Below are 13,928 nucleotides of genomic sequence, written 5' to 3'. Positions count from 1 at the left end.
CTGAAATCTGAATGCACCACATTATTAAAAAAAGGTAGGTCAGGGGCAGCTGGGCAGTGTGGTAAGAGGGTATGTGTCCCCCGGCCTTGACTCCCACTAGGTTTTTATGCCAGTCATCCAGGTGGTTCAGTGTTGAAGTAGTATTACACCTACCAGGCCCCCACAGTCTAAGGAAGCCCTATAGGACCATTATTTTGTCGGTGAATGATGTAGCTGCACCAGAATGTACTATCTCAAAACACTTCTACAATATTAAGAACTGGAAGCACATAGTGATTCAGACGCCATGACAATTTCAATACCAATCAAAAGCCAGTCATACCAATATTATACCAAACGTGTATGCAGTCTATCATGTCACATATTCTATCCGATTTTGGGTAAGAAGTGAGTCACGGAAAAGCTTGAAAGACTGTACATGTCCTTTGTACGACCAAATGGATGGACCAATATGAATCCCTTGCATGGTACAAATGATGTTACACAATGCATATGAATGTTTATTTCAAAATAAACATCAAGTATCTTTGGGGGGACGAGGAATATGTTAGACTCCAAAAGATGTTGGTTTGCAATTTCCATATTTGCCATTGTCTGTTATCGGGCATATATCCCCATAACTTTCTGAATGACAAATGGGCCATGGCAATAAATATCCGTTAATAACACATAATTCCCATCAGTCGTTAATAAGCAACTGCAGAAAGCTGCATGGTATATAGGCCAATGTAATTTCAGTGCTAAAAGTTGTGTATTCAGGCTTGTCAGAGATAGACTGTGATAGAACGTGTGTGTTAATTATTGTGCTCATTCTAGCAATTCTCCTTGAAATGATAGAGATGAGCATTAATGTTGAGATTTTCTCCTCTCATCAGTACGCCAGGATTGTACAGAAAACCCTGGGAAATCTGCATTCAGTAATCAAATTAAGATTTTCCACACAGGCAGAGCTCAGTTAAGCTCAGCGGGGACTTTGGAGACATAGTTCAATTTTGAATGCAACATCTTCTTGTGAATGTTTTGCAAAGATCTTTATCCTAATATCTAATCATAGGAGAGAAGATGTGTTTAGTGTTCTCAGACCAAGGCAATTGTGATGTAAAAATAGCTATTTCAGAGTACACCATTTATAAGGTGACAAATGGCAATGGGTTAGAGATGGGCTAGGTCTACATGCTGCTGGTTGAGGCCTTGTGCCCATTGCCTACATCTAGGGTCTCATTTAACATTGGATGTAAGCATATTTGAAGAATAAAATTCCCATCTGGAGAGGCAGATTGAGTTGTGTATGCTCTGTAAGCAGAGCATTCCTCCTAGAGTTGGGGCCTATTTTGATTAGGCCTCAGCTCCAGCTACGACTTTTAACAGGCGTATATTTTGCGGGTACGTGGCCCCTTGTGCAAAGATACATGCTGATAATGATGATCATCAGCATGGATGTTTGCAGTGTTAAAAAAAAGACTAAATAAATAAACTAGAGTGGGTTTGATACATGTTATGAATCAACTTCATTGATCTAGTGTACTTCATTCACAGCCCACATGGGGTTATTATGCAAGTAGCCAATCAAAGCAGCTTTTCAATGCTCAATAACCAAGCAAATTAATCCTGCTCTAATAGATTACTTGTGGACAAGCCCCCAGTCTCTTATTTGCTCTTCTGGGAACAACTGGGCATTGTCTATTAGGTTATTAGGTTAATCTATTAGAATTTAGGCAAGTAATAATGAACACAACAAGGGGCTGGGTGAGTCTTTATTTCAAATAAAGGGCTTTTAACATACTGTCCATGTGGTTATAGCTCAGTTCTTTACTATGGGGCACTACAGGTCCCAATGGACTCTGGATGCCAGGACATGCTGGCACTTTTAGTTCTACAAACACCAGCATATCCAACCAGTTAATGGCTGCCAGGGTGTGCTGGCACTTGTAATGCCACATACTTAAATGCTATTTTATTACTATTGTACACTAATTACCCTAACACCCACTACCTGGGGTGTTCGGAGGAGCCCAAATGCGTCAAGCACGGGAATGTTTTCATGCTGCCGTTTCCCTATTATAGTAGGACCAGCCCAGCCAGTCTAAGTCTGGTGCTGGTTGCGGCTTTTATTAAGCTTCACACTGTCCAATCACATTAGCTGTAACCAGATCAGGCGTTGAGTACTGGTTCTGGTTTAATTTTTTTGACACTCTACACTGGGATTTTAATTTATTTGTTTACTTTTTTATAAACATTATACTATTAATATTATTATCAACATTTTCATATTCTGTACCTTTGTCTGACATTTTGGCATGATCTTAACATCTAAATTACCATCAGGGATATGTATAAACTAATTCTCAATGGAGCACTACAGATAAAAAAATATGAAATAAATATTTGGGGATAGCTATGCCTCCATTGTATAAGCAGATGTTTAACTAGTGAATGAGCCCTTAGAATTGCACAATAAACTTTTCTGTGCATCAGATTTCTCGGCAGTCAATGAAATTTTTACTTTTTTACCTCTCCCATGCCTCACAACAGCTTCACATTGCCATTGTAGCTCTTCACACTGTGTGAGAGCCTGACTGGAGAACTGTTCAGTTTGCTGTGTAAAAAGAGACAACCTTCAACTACAGTAAATTATATTCAAAATCCTTGCTGTGAACTTTGAAGCATCAAGGAAGGCACAGCTTCATTTCGTTGGGGAAATGAGGTCCAGTTCAAAAATAAAAATGTTCATGTATATCTCAAAATTTCCATCATAATTTCAGTTTTAATAGGAAAAAAGGTTGCAGGAAGACAGAAATAACAAATGCATCATTATATGAAGGGTTATATCTGCTTAATATAGGTGAGAATATAAGCCGAGTCAAACAGACAAGAAGACTCAGTAGAAGATAAGCGAATTTGTAGCAAAATTTTGCAAGCATGGAGTTTAGTGGCGGAACGGGTTATTTCACACCGATGCAATGTTCAGACAAAATAATCTTTACATTCCACTTTTGCTTCGCCATTCTTCAGAATGCCATTCCACACTGTATTTGTGCGTTGTAATTTTGCAGAATTTAGAGTTTTTGAATAGAGCTAGGACAACGACGGGTGAAACATGCAAAATGACATGGCCAAATGCAAAAAATGATGAAGATACAGTGGCGGATCCAGGGGGGGGGCGACCGGGGCGATCGCCCACCCTAGCAGGGGCTTGCTGCCAGCGGCTGCACACTATGTGCAGATCCGTTCAGCAGAGAGAGTTAGGGAGAGAGTCCTGCCCAACTGCTCTGATTGACACAATCAGAGCAGCCGGGCATTACTCTCTCCCTAACTCTCTCTGCTGAACGGATCTGCACATAGTGTGCAGCCGTCAGCAGCCTTAGGTGTCAAAAAGGGGGCGGGGTTAAATCAAATCGCCCCCCCCCTAAATCGCCCCCGGTACAATTTACTGCTGGATCCGCCTCTGTGAAGATGTTTTGGAAGTTTTGAAAACTTCCCTCCTCCCTTGTACTGTATGAAATGCAGCAATTCTGTTCTTGTGTTTCTGGGGAGAGTTCCAACACCATTATTGTGGCTTTTCTCTGGCACGTTGCATTCACTTTGTGGTTAGCCTGATAGTGAAGAACAAGCTAAAAGGAGTTCTTAGTGGCATTTATGACATTCATGGGTCAATTCTGTGAATTATTTCTGATACTTGTTTGCAGTCAATCAAAATGGTATGATTTCATTAACTGCCTTTATTCACTATTTTAAAACATTGCAAACTGTTTGGGGTTTTCAATGATTTCCTTCGGAAGGCCAAATAAAAACTCAGCTTGCATTTTTATTATGTAACAGATTGCTAATGCTAAATATTTAATACAAATGTACTCAGAGCGGCCAATGTGTTGTATTGCTTATTGTACAATACGCATGTTTGTATGCAATGAATGAAACATTGATGCATGACTGTGCCGCTTCTATTGAACATAATTGTATTTTTCATGCTTCGGCTCTGTATATGAGCAAATTTAGGAATAAGGTTACACACCATAGACCAGGGCCCTATATGTATGCATGTTCTCTTTATGTTTGAATGGGTTTCCTCATCATAATCACCATTTATTTATATAGCGCCACTGATTCCGCAGCACTGTACAGAGAACTCATTCACATCAGTCCCTGCCCCATTAGAGCTTACAGTCTAAATTCCCTAATATACACACACACAGACAGAGAGAGACTAGGGTCACTTTTGATAGCAGCCAATTAACTTACTAGAATGTTTTTGGAGTGTGGGGAGGAAACCGGAGCACCTGGAGGAAACCCACTCAAACACCGGGAGAACATACAAACTCCTCACAGATAAGGCCATGGTTGATAATCAAACTCATGACCCCAGCGCTGTGAGGCAGAAGTGCTAACCACTTAGCCAACGTGCTGCCTCCAGCATTCCAAAAATATAATTCCATGCTGGTGAGTAAACTGACTGCTGACAAAAACCTGAGTTTGGGTGTGTGGTAGAGAATATAGACTGTACGATCCAATAGGGCAGTGACTGCTGAGAATGATTAAATATTCACTATACAGTACTGCATAATATGGTGGCACTAACTACAAAAAAATAGTAATAAAATAAAAGAAGAATTACACTTTCAGACAAGTTACTTCAATAAAAATGATTAAACTATATAAAACTTGAATATTTGCCAAGACAACATGGTACTTGTGAGCTTTAGTTTACAAGTTAAAGCAATAATGGCCTTCTGTGGATTGCTTGCTGCCATGTTACCTTGGGACTGTCTGTCCCACTTCAAACTCCCCATTGTGTTACTCTCACTCTGCAGATGTTTGCTTTGTATCCAGGTCACACGGAAAAGACAAAAATTGCTGACTGCAGCTATTGGATACATGTACAGATGTACAAAAATTTTGACCTGTTTGACAGCTATAAACATGTTTGTGGTACAATCATCAATAGAACTAGAATTTCAACTTACATTTGCTGTTCGCTGTTTCAGTTCACTGTGCGCACTACAGTGTCGCTCATTGCGATAAAATTAGTGTCTTTAAATACTTATATTTTTAACACTATTTTCATACTATTTTTTAAAAATTAAAACATATTTTAATATGTTTTAATTTAGCCTACCTTTTGTGGGTAACAATGACTTTTTTTTGAGAAATGTATAATTTGAGCTTGAACATGTGCGAACTGACAGGACCAGGTGAGAACATGGTTGAACCTGTTCAACTTTTTTGAATATAGCTTAATTTATTTAATCAATCAAAACTTGTGAATTTTTGGTATTTTTTTACTGAATTCATGGACCGACCGGTTTGAACATCTTTAGATACAGCGGACTGTGGAGTCACAATGGACTATGTGAATTATAGTTTACTGCCCCAATCATTGCTCTTATCTTTTACCCACTAAAAGTACTAAAACTCACTTCTTCTTCCTCTCTATCCAACCTCCTCCTGACCATCTTGTTGATCATCTCTTCTTCATCTAACATCGCCATTTTGTTCCAGGTGCTCCTACTGTCTCATCTCTCTCCACACCCCATCATCTAGACCAGGGGAAGGAAACCTGCGGCTCTCCAGGTGTTGTGAAACTACAAATCCCAGCATGCCTTGCCACCTATGTGCTGGTTATCTACTGGCAAAGCATGCTGGGAATTGTAGTTTCACAACACCTGGAGAGCCGCAGGTTGCCTACCCCTGATCTAGACTGTAAGCTTTCATGGGCAAGGTCCTCTCTACCCACTGTCTCATGTCTGTCTACTGTCCATCTTCCTCATATGTCCGTGTCATGCCTTTTGCTGCACTCTGTGTGAGTCCCTACATTATGACTTATGTGTAACTGCCTCATGTACTTGTGATTGCTTACTGTACTATTTATGTCATATCTGCATTTCTAATAATGCCCGATACTATGGAATCTGTGGTGCCTTATGAATAAAAATATAAATATAAATAATAATAATAATAATAATAATAATAATAATAGTAATAATAGTAATAATAATAATTTTGAGCAGGGATTCACAGAAGCTCTGAAAAATCCAAAGTGTACAATAATACCAATCTGACACATTTCTGCAGCAAATATTAACAGTATTACAGATGTTATTTACAGATGGAATAATCCTTTAAGGGCATAAACTTGGTACTACAGCCTACAATGTATGGAGATTACCTTGAATTGTTAAACTGCAATGAGACCTATGTTCTCTTTTATAATGTGTTGTCTATACATTTACCATAAATGCCTTATCTATTATTATGTGGATTAGTGGTAACAGGTGATTTGGGACTCCTATAGTAAGTTATGCTTTATGTTAATGCTTTTATGGAAGTCTGCCAGGTGTTTATGTATATAGCTAGAACATGAGTAGAATTGCAGATGTTGCTCTACTTCAAGCCCAGTTATAAATCTTGGTAATAATTGCCAACACTTCTTTCCCCACTCAAAGTTTAGGATGGTGCATCTCCTATTACTGCTGCAGATTCAATGCATGTTATCGTCATAACATATATAGCACAACCCACTCAACAAAATATATATACTGTATATTCTAAAAGTGATTCTTCACAGCTCTTCCTTAATAAGCAGAACCGTGTGATTCGGGACATACCTCCCAACTATCCTTGCAGTCAGACATTGTCCTGACTGAGCGGGACAGTCACACAAAATTGAGACTGCAACACCAGAATTCAGACAGTTGGCTACCATTGACCGTGTATTTGAAGGGAGATGGGGATTTTTGGTGAGCATACGATAGCCACTCTGGTGGCATAGCATGGAAACCCCCCCCCTCTAGAAAATCTGCGTTTGCCCCTGATCACATGGTAACCTAAAAAGCAATGTTACTAAAATAATAATACCTATTGCCATAAAGGTGTTAGGTCTTCATACTTTGATGAATGTTAATGTTATATTCAGTGGCAATATATTAAAGTCTGCATGCACAGGTATAATATAATATCATTGTAGACAATGTACTGGTATTCATTTTCAAGAATATACATATATGTAGGAATAAGATCTCATATATTTCTTATTTAGTAATTATTAATATTTGTTTTCCTTAACTAAAAATCTTGCTGTAGTGTATAAGGTTACTGTGCCTCTTCCGCCATAAAAAGGGTTAAACAGGAGAAATGGCTTAAAGATGAGAGCATATATATATATATATATATATATATATATATATATATATATATATATATATACCTTACTAAGTAATAGTATAGAACAGAATAACAAATCACTAATATATATATATATATATATATATACCTTACTAAGTAATAGTATAGAACAGAATAACAAATCACTATGTACAGTTTACATTAAATAGACCCTCATGCTGCTAGTAATAGAAGAGCTAATGTTAACGCAGTTGCTGCAATGACTTACACCCATACAAGTCAAGGGGTAATTGATTTTCATATCTGGACAGCTACAGCGTTGTTTTATGCAGGGATGGATAGCGTGACGCTTAATAATTAGCTGGTCAGGAGGACACCACGCTCTGTATAACAATCGATGAAACTACTGATTTTTTTCTAGTGACTAATTTCATTCAGGGAAGAGAATAAATAAGATGGATTTTGTACTGCATTTGAGTATATTTAATGTATCATGCAGATATTATGTAGTGGAACAGATGTACCAAATTAGTAATATAAATGGGACATGTTTATCAAAACAAGGGAGAAGCATTGACCATATTTTTCAATGTACCTTTGAGAAAGAATACACAAAGTTTAAGGATTATTCGAAGGCATTGGGGCTTAGGGGAACAGATGCACACTCACATAGAGACGCATATACACCTGTCAAAGCTATGTCAATGGTGGCTGGCTGAGGACAGGTGGAAATACAGGCTGATAATGATGATGAAATACTAGCTAACCACTTCTGATTGGCTGATTGCTGATTCACCTCTGAAGCTTTCTTCATTGCTGGTGCCAACATTATATTATTTTGTGAGTGTATTTTAGCAAGATTTCTTTTTCGTACACAAGAGTATTTATTATAAGGAATGCGTATTCTGCTATCAAAACAAAAAAAAAATGGGTGTAAGTAAATCTGATATAAGCTTGGCACATTTGCTCATTTTGCAGTTTTGCCATATACACAAAATTTGTTTTTTAATGAACATATTTTACATCTGTCTATTTATGTTTCTTTATAAGTAATTAGATTAAGGTTAGAGAGACGAATATACATATACATAATGTTTTATAATATATTATTTTAAGATCCACTGATATATTATTGCAATTTAGAAATATCAGTATGGGAGGATATGTGAATATTGGATTACAGTATTGGTTATATGGAAGATAGACCATGATGCATCTAATTTGCATACCCATTTAAGCAGAAAGTGTGTAACATATGTTTGTATTATGTATTCATATATCCGATATAAGAATTTATAGTTACACTATCCTGAAGGTCTGAAAGAAATAGAAATACATCTTGTAATTATAAAGTGGTTCGTATTATGAACCAAAAGATGCTGATCGTTAATATTCATATTTATACCTGAGAGTTCCTTTGAAAATGTTGTAATAAGTCTCTATCTATTATAGTATATCTATGTAAGTTTATGGAGCTGATACTTTATTGATATTGTCTTTTACTTAATAGGCAATGTTTGATTGGTTATGCGATATATAAATAGAACGAATTGCCAGTGTTATGTATACCTTGAGTAAGACTCCAGTGGGCAGGTCGAAACGCGTTGGTGGATACATACTGGTATCAATATTATGAGGAAATACATGGCGGTTATATGCGCCTATATATTCTTTTAAGATTTTATGTATCTTATAATAAAATATTCAATTTTTAAGAAGGTATCACACGAGATATACTTTTTATATGTTTTTCATATGCTTTGAACTCGGAGGATATACCAGCACAGAAAATATCCTAAGGAACTATATCAAGCAGCTATACAAATTGAAGGCTATCTCTTTGGTTCTTTCAAGTAAGCATATTTAGTGAGGGAGTTAGCTCCCCTGTCTATTATCAATCACAGGTGGTGGTAATGAGTTAATTCTTATCCATTTATATGAAAGTAAGAGGTCATATATAAAAAAAATAAGTTTTCAAAGTATTCAAGAGATGTTGCGCTATGTTTTGTTTTTTCTTTTCTCTTTATGAACTGCGGAACATTTGAAAAATCCCTTTATCTGGATGAACTGTGAGAGATTACCTATTCCAAGAATAGAGATCTGATACCATTTACTTATTGTGAGAGACTATTTTGCTTCCAAGGATAAAGATTAGAGACTACTATTGAATGGATTTATGTGTGATGGGGATATAATAACCTCATAGAACATTTTAATGAGATTTTTCACATTTATCATTTAACATATATATATATATATCTATTGTTTATCTTATGTGTATTCTGTATTTGCATCTGTGGTTGACATAACATTTTTTAGTGTACATCCGTCTGAATGGAGTGAAGTGGCACTCTTCTTGTCTATACTGTGGCGGCATTACATAGGAAGCGCTGATTAAGGGAGAAAAAAACATTTTACATCTGTGTTTGTTTATGCAAATGCATTTAAACTCAGCATTGCTGCTATTGCAGTCCTTGATGGTACCGTTTAATTTGTGAGATTAAAATTTACATTAAAGTATTTTATTCTATGACACAAACAATTATAGAATCTGTGTACATATGTTTTAATTTTATAAGGATTGTGTTTACTTTACCTTTTCATGATGTTAGTGAGAGAGCTGTTTATCCACCAAGTCAGTGGATCCCAATGTACAGTACCTATTTTGACAGCGCTAACCTCTGCTGCAGTGTGTCCCATTAGCTATGTGGTGTGCAGAAACAACACGCATCATAATTATGATGTGTACAGTTGCTTTGCGATGGAAAGTCACTGCAAAACATGTACCCCTATAACTAGCAATAATGTGTGACAGTGTTATCCAGCACACAAATTCAATTAGAAGAGATTTGTACTAGGACCTGTACTTTGTATGGCACACTTTCCCCCAGATTTGAGGTCTGAAATGTATTCTAGCCACCATGTCTAGGGTCTGCTTTCTCCACTAGCTATCAGGATTGGAGTCTGCTTTGCTCAGAGTCCACCAGGATTGAGATATGCTGCATATATAGTATATATGAAGACTGACATTAGACTGTGGTCTGTATTGCATAATAGTTGACAGATTGGTATCTGTATTGTATACTAGCCATCAGATTAGGAATTGTGTTGTATACATCTGTAGACATCAGATGAGTTCTGTACTATAGACTATGAATCAAATTGGGGCATGCTTTTATATACTAGCCTGTAGATTGAGGACTGTAAAGTTATTAACCTTCAGTTTGATGCACACATTCAATACTAGTGATTAGATTGGGACTGTTTTGTATACTTGTCACCATGAATGAGAACTGATAAAACTGGTTCTACTTTTTGTTCTTTCTTCATTCAAATACTATGCATGTCAATCTGTGACATGATTAGTGCAGAGATGTATCAGTGAATTTCATTTGAAAAAATAGCCACTTTACTGTAGTGGCTTTTTAAATCAGGAGCAACTAGAAATAAATACATAATCAGATAAATACACCCCATTACTTCTCACAGCTTATTGTCTCTCACATAAAAAAATCAGTCTTTTTCCATTTCATAAATAAATGTTCTATTGCAACTACTTGAGGTGGCTCATTTATTAACATATGTGGAAAAGTGTAAGTGTTTAGCAATAGATCCATTCCACTGAACACCTGGGGCTAGATTTACTAAGCTGCGGGTTTGAAAAAGTGGGGATGTTGCCTATAGCAACCAATCAGATTCTAGCTGTCATTTTGTAGAAAGTACTAAATAAATGAAAGCTAGAATCTGATTGGTTGCTATAGGCAACATCCCCACTTTTTCAAACGCGCAGCTTAGTAAATTTAGCCCCAAATCATTCCAGAAATATTGTGTGAATCTCATTTTACAATTAAAATTAAGCAAGATGATATATTTTCTTCATGTTAGCTGTGAAATCGATGTCTCTGTATATTGCAGAGTAAAATTACAGGTACATTGGAATTTGGGTTCATTTTACTACATTCTTAAGGCTGAACTCAAATATTATTAAAAACAGATAGGATTCAAATCATCCTAAATATAGGTTCCTAAAAGCCCCACAGCCACTTTCCTCAGATTTGAAGAAGCTTTTCCTACTAACACACATGGTATAAAGTTATATACAGTACTTATAACAAGAAAGGACATAACTGTTTCAGTTAAACAATGATTTAAGCATAACTATATAAAACAAGTTGATATAAATTCCTGATACCAAAGTCTAGCAATGTCCCTGATAACGCAGTTACATACTCCAGTAGGTAACGAAAATAAAAAAAAAGATTAAAAGTAAACATAATAATTAAACCCAGAGGCATAAATATCATGAGTGCATGAGGTGTGGCCTGTAAAGGGCACTGAGGGGAGGGTGGGCCAAGCAAGCGCTATCTATCTGACACCCCCGCACACTGCCCAAATCCCCGCTCTGCTCTCAAAAGAGCCGATCAGAGGTTGGCACATGTTCCAGATTCTCAGTAGAGCTGCCCACTCTGCTCTTTTGAGAGTTTGTGGGAGGGGGAGAGGGTCGATGGGCTAGAGCAGAATCTGCAGGCCCTACCCAAATTTTGCAAAGGGTCCCATGATGTACCCTTTTGCCCCTGTTTATTGTTAATATCTTTTAGTTGTATATTGCCAGCACATTCTTCATGCAATACTGTACAAATATAAATAGCTGCTGCTGCTGATGATACAGATGATACAGACATGGTTTTTAAACTTCTTAATTTCAGTGAGACTAATTTTACAGTACACCACATGCTGAGCAGAAAACCCTAGTCTTCACTGATGAGCCACAGAAATGCTCTCTATATGGGGATTTGTGTCTCAATGGAGGGCTGTGTCATTATATGAATACACAGTGGATAAAGCAATGACTCAAAGGACTTCAATATAAATTGCACTACCTAGAAGATTGTACTCTGGAATAGGAGTGACTTAAGGATATACAATGGAACACAATGTGAGAGGAGCATGCACACTAGAGCCAATGGTTTACAAATTTTCTAGCATAAAATTCACCACTCAGTTATTTTTGTGCACAGCTATAAAAACATGTTTATTTTAGACTCTTGTGTGGGAAGAGAACAGTACAAGACCCATCAACTAAAATAAGCCTGTCTATATCTCCCACTGAAAAGAGGGAAATGTTCACCATTGTGTGGTCATATGCACACCCCATTTCACATTTGCAGTTATTGCAGTCAAATATTCCAGACCTACCTACAGCTTTTAAAAATTGGATCGAGAGTGTTAGGAAATATTAATCCTTCAATCAACAAAACCTGCACTTCCACATCTATTTAACTGCATTAAACCAATTACCTCACTGGTTCAGTCAGTTGTAAATAATGCAGATTTACACAAAAATCATTACTCTTCATTTTATTCTAGACATTTCAATAATCTTCACAGAGTGTGTATATGACTCATAAATTAAATACCCAAGCTCAAGTCCATTCCTGCCTGTAGACATAGCACAGAATGACAGGCTGTTAATGTTTTACAGTCACCTCTTAAAGCAGTTGGTGGTGGATCAGTCAGTGTTCCACATATTGCTGAATTACAGCTTTTATCATCAATAATTAGATTATGAGAAATAGGGTTGTTTACAATTCATCTCCCAAACTACGGGAATTTGTAAATTAATAGAAGCGGCTTAATGAGGGTGTATCATATATATTACCCATGTTATATGTGATTATATATATATCTATCTATATATATATAGATATATATATATATATATATATATATATATATATATATATATATATAGATACATATATATATATATATATATATATATATATACAAGTTAACCCGTGCATGATACTCATGCATTCTAGTCAAATAAAGCTACTTAAGGTGTTGAAAAGGTTCTTGTCATGCATTTGGGCCATAGCCCAGGCCTCCTCAGGGGAAGAGCGTTACTTCCCGATGTAAGCGCCCTTTTTTAACGTGGTTTTGTCTACATGTCACCACCTCATCATTCTTCTCCATCACCTCATCCTTCATCTTTATCGCCACATCTATCCAGATGTCTATCCAGACACAGGGATCTCTCTCAGCGGTCCTGAGTATCACACTCCTCTCGCTCTGTCACCCACAGCAACCACCAACCACTCCCCACTGTCACCCCCGGCAACCACCAACCACTCCCCAACTGTCACATCTCCTTCAAGAAATATATATATATTTTTTTAAAATCGTTATAAACACTTTTAACAATTAACAAATTAAATTAACAAATTAAAAACATCTTAGTATACCAAATTTCAACCCTTTCTGAGGTTTTTTTTCCACAGACACTAAGAATTTAGTAGGTCAGTGTAAAACTCTGCCCAGCAGGTGGCGCTGCAGCTTGGTTTTATTTTTTCCACACACACACACACACACACAGACAGACTAACACACGCCACTAGACATTTATATTATAGATATATATATATTAAAATGTGTCTGTGCTACAACTGGGCGCAACCACATACAAATGTAATCACTGGGAATAGCATTTATCAGTGGTTAGTGACATTGTTAATGTGGCTAAAAAAAGTATTAATATTGGCTAAACTAATAAAAGCAAAACTATAGATGTAAAACATAAGCTAATCCCCACAATAACTCATACTTGCCAACTTTGTGGTGTTGGCATCCATGAGATCACAGGGGGGGCAGTGGTGGGACGGCGGTAGGAGGCGGGGCAGGTCAAATCACCTAATTTTGGCCCCGCCCGACGAAAAAATTCTTATTTTTTGCTGCTGAGGACGGTGCCAAAATTACGCGATTCACCGCAAATCACGTCATTTTGGCTCCCAATGGGCAGGATTCTGGAG

At 37.0% G+C, this 13,928-nt stretch overlaps 1 protein-coding gene across 2 annotated transcripts in view; it reads right to left on the bottom strand.

The window, feature by feature from the left end:
* Positions 1–13,928, bottom strand: part of SEZ6L (seizure related 6 homolog like) — a 330,229-nt gene that overhangs the window by 241,651 nt on the left and 74,650 nt on the right. The window lies entirely within an intron of this gene.

Source organism: Mixophyes fleayi, chromosome 1 (assembly GCF_038048845.1).
Source record: "Mixophyes fleayi isolate aMixFle1 chromosome 1, aMixFle1.hap1, whole genome shotgun sequence".
Classification (NCBI taxonomy): Eukaryota; Metazoa; Chordata; class Amphibia; order Anura; family Limnodynastidae; genus Mixophyes; species Mixophyes fleayi.
The sequence above is the reverse complement of the archived record's forward strand: the minus strand, read 5'-3'. Positions and strand labels throughout refer to the sequence as shown.